Raw genomic sequence first — 9,489 nt, 5'->3', positions numbered from 1 at the left:
GGAGGCACGGAGGAGATGGGCCTCGGGGGCCCCGGCTGGGCCTCCCGGGCCGGAGCGACGGCGGCGGCTTTGTGCCACGTGGCGGCGCCCGATAGGCGCGGGCGGGCGGCGGCGGCTTTTTCCGGTGACAGCCGGACGTGTCCGGGCGCGCGAGGGAAAAATTAGGGTTTCGGGGGGAGAGGAAGATCCGGATTTCGGGGGGTCTTTAAATAGGCATAGGAGGAGCTAGGAGAGTCCGAATGAGGTGCGGTTTTCGGCCACGCGATCATGATCGAACGCTCTAGGACATGGAGCAGAGTTAGGTGGGTTTTGGGCCAAATTGGAGGGGTGTTGGGCTGCAACACACACGAGGCCTTTTCGGTCCCTCGGTTAACCGTTGGAGTATCAAACAAAGTCCAAATGGTACGAAACTTGACAAGCGGTCTACCGGTAGTAAACCAAGGCCGCTTGGCAAGTCTCGGTCCAATCCGGAAATGTTTAATCCCCACACACGAAAGAAAGCTTGAAATGACCACCGGAGGAGAACGAAGCGCCGGAATGCAAAACAGACAACGGGGAAAATGCTGGAATGCCTGAGACGAACACGTATGCAAATGCAATGCACATGATGACATGATATGAGATGCATGAGAACGACAACAACACATGGAGACAAAGACCCGAACCCGAGAAAATAAAATAACTTACGCCGGAAACGACAAGAGTTGGAGTACAAATAGGGAAAGTAACATCCGGGGTGTTACAACACTCCACCACTACGAAAGGATCTCGTCCCGAGATCTAGGACTGAAAGAACGCCGGGTACTCAGAACGGAGGTGATCCTCGCGTTCCCAGGTAGCTTCACGGTCGGAATGGTGTGACCACTTGACTTTGAGAAATTTGATTGACTTGTTGCGAGTCTTGCGTTCAGTCTCTTCAAGAATAGCAACTGGGTGCTCACGATAAGAGAGATCTTCTTGGAGCTCAATGTCCTCGAAGTTGATGGTGCGGTCAGGAGTCTTGAAGCACTTTCGAAGCTGAGAGACATGGAACACGTCATGAACATTTGCAAAGTTTGAAGGAAGCTCGAGTTGATAGGCGAGGTCGCCTCTCTTGCTGACAATCTTGAAAGGTCCCACGTATCTAGGGGCAAGCTTCCCTTTGATACCGAAGCGACGAGTACCTTTCATAGGAGAGACACGGAGGTAAACATGATCTCCGATCTTGAAAGCCAAATCACGGTGCTTACTATCATAGTAGCTTTTCTGGCGGGATTGGGCCGCTTTGAGGTTATCTCGAATGACTTTGCACATTTCTTCTGCCTCTGAGATTAAGTCATTACCCAAAAGCTGACGTTCACCGGTTTCAGACCAGTTGAGAGGGGTACGACACTTCCTGCCATACAGAATTTCAAATGGGGCCTTGCCCGAACTTGCTTGAAAACTGTTGTTGTAGGAGAATTCAGCATAAGGAAGACAATCCTCCCACTTCATGCCGAAGGAGATCACACAAGCCCTGAGCATATCTTCAAGAATCTGGTTGACACGCTCGACTTGACCGCTTGTTTGAGGATGGAAAGTAGTGCTGAAGCGGATGTTAGTGCCCATGGCCTTCTGAAAAGAATCCCAAAACTTCGAGGTAAAGATGCTGCCACGGTCTGAAGAGATCACTTGAGGAATATCGTGCAGAGAGACAATGCGAGAGGTATAGAGTTCCGCCAATTGAGCTGGAGTGATCGACTCTTTGATAGGCAGAAAGTGAGCCACTTTGGTGAGTTTGTCGATGACAACGAATATAGCATCATTGCCATGCTTGGACTTAGGAAACCCAGTCATGAAGTCCATTTCAATGTGGTCAAACTTCCATTCTGGAATGGCAAGAGGTTGGAGGAGACCTGCTGGCCTTTGGTGTTCTGCCTTCACTCTTCTGCAGACATCACATTCATTCACGAATTGAGCGATCTCGCGCTTCATTCAAGTCCACCAATAAGCTTGCTTGAGGTCCTGATACATCTTCGTGCTCCCAGGGTGGATGGAGAGGAGAGAATTGTGAGCCTCGTTCATGATCACTTTACGGAGGTCACCTTTGGGTACAACAATACGATCCTCGAAGAAGAGAGTGTCCTTGTCATCAAGGCGGTAGCACTTGTACTTGGACTGACTCTTGGCAATCCCAATCTTCACCTTTTTCACCATAGCATCAAGAAGCTGGGCTTGGCGAATCTGGTCTTCTAAGGTTGGAGAGACTTGAAGGTTGGCGAGGAAACCTTGAGGAACAACTTGCAGATTAAGTTTGCGGAAAGCTTCACAAAGCTCGGGTTGATAAGGCTTGAGAATCAGACTGTTGCAGTAGGCCTTTCTGCTCAATGCGTCAGCAATCACATTGGCCTTGCCTGGAGTATACTCAATACTCGGATTATACTCTTGAATCATTTCGACCCATCGAGTTTGCCTGAGGTTGAGATTAGGCCGAGTGAAGATGTACTTGAGACTCTTGTGATCAGTGAAAATGTCCACTTTTCTTCCCAACAGAAGATGTCTCCAAGTCAAAAGAGCATGCACAATTGCCGCCAACTCGAGATCATGAGTGGGGTAGTTCTTCTCATTAGGCTTCAACTGGCGAGATGTATAAGCAACAACTTTCTTCTCTTGCATCAAAACTGCGCCAAGACCTTGCAGAGAGGCATCACAAAAGACCTCGTACGACTTGGATTCATCAGGTGGAGTCAGAACTGGAGCGGTGAATAATTTCTCTTTCAAAGTGTTGAAAGCAATATCACACTCCGGAGACCAAACGTACTTGACGTGCTTCTGGAGAAGATTAGAGAGAGACTTCGCGATCTTAGAAAAGTTTTCAACGAATCTTCGGCAATAGCTTGCGAGACCGAGAAAACTGCGGAGTTGCTTCACGTTCTGGGGAGGTTCCCAATTCACAATTGCAGACACCTTCTCAGGATTCACGGCAATGCCCTTGGCAGAGATGATATGACCAAGATAAAGAACCTCATCGAGCCAAAATTCACACTTGGAGAACTTGGCGTAGAACTGATGTTCTCTGAGCTTATCAAGAACCAAACGCAAATGCTTGGCATGATTTTCCTTGTTCTTGGAGAAAACCAGAATGTCGTCGAGATAGACCAAAACGAAGTCATTGGTGTAGGCGTTGAAGATGAAGTTCATCATGTGAGAGAACGTCGGAGGAGCGTTGGCGAGGCCAAAAGACATGACAGTGTATTCATATGAACCAAAGCTTGTTCTGAATGCTGTCTTGGGAATATCTTCTTCACGAATGTGAATCTGGTGATAACCCATTCGAAGATCAAGCTTGGAGAATACTTGGGCACCTTTGAGTTGTTCGAACAGCTCATTGATGTTGGGAAGTGGGTATTTGTTCTTGATGGTCTTCTTGTTCACTGGACGGTAATCAACACAAAGTCGGTCCGTTCCATCCTTCTTCTTCACAAAAAGAACACCACAACCCCACGGAGAAGAACTAGGCCGGATGAGACCCATTTTCTCTTGCATATCGAGTTGCTTCTTGAGCTCCTTCAACTCTTCAGGTCCGAGCTTGTAAGGACGTTTGCATACAGGTTCCGTACCAGGCTCAAGATCAATAACGAATTCAACTGGCCGGTGCGGAAGCATTCCTGGGAGCTCTTCTGGAAAGACGTCTTGATATTCGCAAACGACTGGAATTTGAGAGATGGCATCTAATTCACCCTTCTCATTGAGAGAAAACAGACGGATAGTATCATCACCAGCGGTAAAGACAATTACATCCTCAGACGAATGAGTCAATTGAATCTGCCTGGATGCACAATCAAGCTGAGCCTTGTTCTTAGAAAGCCAATCCATTCCGAGAATAAGATCAATATCCGAGTTACCAAGAACCACCGGAGAAGAGAGAAACTTGTAATCACCCAATGTGATAGAGATATCGGGAGCAACCAAACTAGAAGTCAAAAGCTTGCCGGGAGAAACAACTTGCATGACTTTGGGCATAATCTCGGTATCAACATTGTGCTTCGATGCAAAAGGGCATGACAAAAAAGAATGCGATGCACCAGTGTCAAAAAGAACTTTTGCAGGAACACCGTTAACAGGAAGGTTACCTATGATCACATCTGACGAGTCCTCTGCCTGAGCTGCATTCATCAAATTGACCTTGGCATGCTTGGGGTTATGCTTGACCACAGCTGTACTTGCCGATCTGACAGGAGGAGGAGGAGGAAGACGCCTCTGGTTGAAACACTTGTTGGCATAGTGACCCTTCTGTTGGCACTTGTTACATGTGACCTCTGAAAGCGGATGGTGATACGGAGCACTCGATCTTGGAGCTTGAGACGAAGTCTTGTTCTGAAAGCCTGGGTTCGGTGGGTGGGAAGAACCACTGCCACCTTTGCTCTTCTGCTGATACGGCTGACGGAACAGAGGAGGAGGAAGCCAAAACTTCTGCTACTTGGCCACTTGAGTAGAGGAAGAAGGAGTAGCATCTCTGACTCGCTTCTTGGAAGCATCACACCTCAACTGAGCAGCCTCTTGCTTCAGTGCCATGTTGTAGAACTCATCGTACCTCAAGGGCTCAAAGAGGACAAGAGCGAGCTGGATATCTTCTCTGAGACCACCCCTGAACTGGTATATCATGCTCTTCTCATCAGGGACGTCCTGCTTGGCAAAGCGGGCGAGCTTCTGGAACAACTTGTTGTAGTCATAGACAGACAAAGAGCCTTGCTTCAGATTGCGAAATTCCTCAAGCTTGCTTTCAACCACGCTCTGCGGAATATGATGAGCTAAGAAATCTCGATGGAAATCATCCCAAGTGATAACACGTCCACCTCGGGAATCCTTGTACTGCTGGAACCATTCTGCAGCTTGATCTTTGAGTTGGAAGGAAGCGAACTTGACAAAGTCCTCAGGCCTGACGTTACTGCACTCGAAATGCTTACACAGATCCACAAGCCAATCGTCAGCATTGGTTGCCTCAACACAATTGCTGAAAGTCTTTGGCCCATTAGCAAGGAACTGGTTGAGTGTAGGAAAGTGACTCTGATTGCTGCCTTGGTTCCCTTGACTGCCTTGATCGCGCTCTTGAAGAATTTGCATGATCAACTGTGTGTTTGCATTGGTTGCGGCCATCACAGCTTGCCATGCCTCCGGAGGAGGTGGAGGTGGTGGTAGGTCAGGATTCGGAGTCGTGCGCGTTGGAGGAGCCATCCCGAGGAGGTTGACCACCATTAGCACATTGACAGAAAAATAATGAAGCTGAATCCAACGGAATGAAAATTGCAACATATAGTCTTCACATCCGAACAAAATGAATGAATGCATTCCTCTTGAAATGGTCACACATCCATAAATTGAGAAGCCACGTAGAATTAAGGTAGAGAAATAAATCAACAAGGTACGGATCAAGAACGAATAATCGGTAAGAAATCCCGATCTCAAACCAATATCCGTGGAAGAAAAACTAGAGCTACTAGAATTCTCACCTATGAAACTCCCGAACCTTTCCGGTTATGCAATCAGGTGTTGGGGATACAAGGGAAGCATAATATCTCACCCAAACTAGCAAATCCTACATCCAAATGTATCCATCCTTCAACACATAACCAAGAAACCTTCGGAAACCATCTACCTCAACCTTCGAAAAGCATCCGTTATACAAGTTATGGCGATACTCCCGAACTCCCGCCCCAGTACTGGGTGGCGTCGAGGTTATCTCACCAACGAACTGCATAAAAGAGATTTTTGATGTCGGCGTACTAAACTCAGGTATTCCAGAATTGCAATGATAAAATTATGATGAGAACACCTCAGAGCTCAACTCCCCGGGACACTTCCACTAAACCCCTGACAGGAGGCACCAAGACAATGTTCTCATCATAAAACTATCAGAACGATTCCAATATACCCGCGTGATCCTAAATTTTTTTAGTGAAATTTGAGAAGGGAAGAGTCAAAACTCTACGTCAGGATGCCTTACCAGAGCGATGAGGAGACTGGGAAGTAAAAAGAATACCTAAACTTTCCGATATATAATTCCTAAATGACTCAAAACAATTTTCTAGACACAACTCGGCCGCTAAAACGATCAAGCAATGGGGCTCCTAAGGTCGCGGAAGGCTCTGATACCAACTTGTCACATCCTCGATGCGACTATAGCTCCCATGTGTCGAGGTACGACTTAGAGACATAATCGCATTGAAGGCATATGTCGCAAGTTAGGCAATCTTCACAACATCCCATGTAATATGATAATAAAAGGGGAGATAACATAGTTGGCTTACACTCGCCACGTCAATCAGGTACATAAATAACATTACATCATCCAAACACTCATGGCCCGACTACGACGCCAAAATGAAAGAGAACCCAACATGCGACACGGTCCCAATCACCCCCAACTGGGCACCACTACTGATCATCGGGAAAGGAAACATAGTAACGTTGAGAGTCTTCGTCGAACTCCCACTTGAGCTCATACGCGTCTCCTGGAGCGGAATCATCAGGCCCTGCATCTGGTGTAATAGTAATCTGTGAGCCACAAGGACTCAGCAATCTCGCACCCTCGCGATCAAGACTATTTAAGCTTATAGGTATGGCAAGGTAAAATATGAGTGGAGCTTCAGCAAGCGACTAGCAAGTATGGTGGCTAACTTATTCGCAAAAGAGAGCGAGAAGAGGAGGCAAAGCACGAGCGAGAAGCTAGAGAACAACCTGCGCAAACATTACTCCAACACCGTGTCCACTTCCCAGACTCCGCCGAGAAGAGGCCATCACGGTAACACACTCAGTTGATTCATTTTAATTAAGTTAAGGTTCAAGTTATCTACAACCGGACATTAACAAATTCCCATCTTCCCATAACCGCGGGCACGGCTTTCAAAAGTTCAATCCCTGCAGGGGAGTCCCAACTTAGCCCATGACAAGCTCTCACGGTCAACGAATGAATAGACCTCCTCCCAAGACGTTCCGATCAGACTCGGTATCTCGGTAATACAAGACACTTCGACAGGTTAAAACAAGACCAACAACACCGCCCGAATGTGCCGACAAATCCCGATAGGAGCTGCATATATCTCTTTCTTAGGGCACACTCAGATGAGACATCCTACGAGTAAAACCAACCCTCAAGTTGCCCCGAGGTGCCCCGCAGTCTACTCGGTCGGACCAGTACTCAGAGGAGCACTGGACCGGGGGCCGAGGTTTAAAATAAGATGACCCTCGGGCTCCGGAAACCCAAGGGAAAAAGAGGCTAGGTGGCAAATGGTAGGACCAAGGTTGGGCTTTGCTAGAAAAGCTTTAATCAAGGCGAACTATCAAGGGGTTTCCATTATAACCCAACCGCGTAAAGACCGCAAAATCCGAGAACATAACACTGATATGATGGAAACTAGGGCCGCAAGAGTGGAACAAAACACTAGGTGAGAGGCCGAGCCTTCCACCCTTTACGAAGTATATAGATGCATTAAGATAACAAGGCAATATAATGATATCCCAACAAATAAATAAAAGATGTTCCAACAAGGAACGGCCTCCAATCTTTACCTGCAACTAACAACGCTATAAGAGGGGCTGAGCGAAGCGGTAACATAGCCAATCAACGGTTTGCTAGGACAATGGTGGGTTAGAGGTTTGACATGGCAATTTGGGAGGCTTGCAAGCAAGTGGTAGGCATCGTAGCAATGGCATAGCAAAAGAGCGAGCAATCTAGCATAGCAAAAATAGTAGTGATTTCGAGGGTATGATCATCTTGCCTGCACAGTTGTCAGAGTTGACTGGATCCTCGAAAGCAAACTCAACGAGCCCCTTGTTAGCGAGCTCGTCTCCTGGCTCTACCCAACCAAGACAAACAAGCAACAAGGATACAATCAACCACGTGCAAGACCAAGCAATATGAGGAAATGATGATATGCTATGCGGGATGCGATGCGGGATGCAGGATGAAATTAACACTTGTCTGGAATTTCAGATCATATAGCCCTCTTCGGAGCAACAAAACAACATGCTACAGGATCTGAACATGACAAAAAAAGACATGGCATGAAGCTACTCAACAAGATTAATAAAAGTCCCTTAGTGACCTTGAGCCAAAAGGGATCACAAAATATACTAACAAGCACACGAACATAGAAAAAACATAATCAGTTTTCAGACTTAGTGAAAACTGGGACATGCTGAAACATAACTCACGAAGGCATGTTTCCGACCTCGATGCACTCACCACGGTGCAAGTCATGGCAAGACAAGCATACATCCCTTAAGAAGGCACAAAATGCAAGCTATACATAGCAAGAACAATGGCATAGCATGCACGGATCAACTACAATAACATCGGCAAAATCGCAAACAAGTTGACGATGTGCCCAGACTCGCAACGAAGCAAAAGTAGAGCTCGATTGACTCAAGCTAGGGTGCTCCATAATTGCAAACAAAGACATTTATGGATAGAGAACTACAATATTAACAAAACTCCCTTACTGGTCATCGTCAAAAGAGGCACAGACCACTAGGAAACAACAAGAACATATGGCATCATGAACTAAACAATCCCAGGACTTAGTGAAATCACTAAGTCCCTGAAAACAGAATTAGCAAGTGCACCACTTTGCAAGCTTGCACAAGTCACCACACACATCCTAAAAATACATGGGTTGCACCTCTGGAAAGATGGCAAAACCCTTAACAAAACATATGAAGAACTCACAGGCATATCATGCACACATTAATCATGGCAAAAATGACAAAAGTGCTAAACGGAGTAACAGATCTGACAATTCACTCAAGTAGCCCCCTTCTAACAGCATTTCGGGCATCAAGATGAGCTCAAATGAAAATGATGCAATGGAACTAAATGATTTACTCTCTGAGGTGAACATTTTTATATGCTATATGGATGAATCTGAGCTACGGATGCAAAGTTACGGAGCCGCGAACATGGCCACTTGGATCAGGAATTCTAGGACTTGGTGAAAAAAACGACCTAGGGTTAGGATTTCAGATCTGAGATCCGGGCACGGATTACGAAGTTCGCCGGAATCCTCAGAGCTCGCCGGAGAGGACCAGCAGGAGTGGCGCCGGCGCAGGCTCCGAGCGCGGCGGGGCGGCGCGGCCGGTGGTGGCGCCGGACGGGGTCGGTGCGGCCGGTGGTGGCGGGCGGCGGCCGCGGCGCGGGCGAGGTCGGTGGCGGCGGGCGGCGGCCGGTGCAGCGGGCGGTGGCCGGTGCAGCGGGCGGCGGCGGCCGGCTCGCGGGCGAGGAGGCGCGGAGGAGATGGGCCTCGGGGGCCCCGGCTGGGCCTCCCGGGCCGGAGCGATGGCGGCAGCTTTGTGCCACGTGGCGGCGCCCGATAGGCGCGGGCGGGCGGCGGCGGCTTTGTCCGGTGACAGCCGGACGTGTCCGGGCGCGCGAGGGGAAAATTAGGGTTTTGGGGGGAGAGGAAGATCCGGATTTCGGGGGGTCTTTAAATAGGCATAGGAGGAGCTAGGAGAGTCCGAATGAGGTGTGGTTTT

Source organism: Triticum dicoccoides, chromosome 2A, assembly GCF_002162155.2.
Source record: "Triticum dicoccoides isolate Atlit2015 ecotype Zavitan chromosome 2A, WEW_v2.0, whole genome shotgun sequence".
NCBI lineage: Eukaryota > Viridiplantae > Streptophyta > Magnoliopsida > Poales > Poaceae > Triticum > Triticum dicoccoides.
This window is presented reverse-complemented; position numbering follows the sequence as displayed.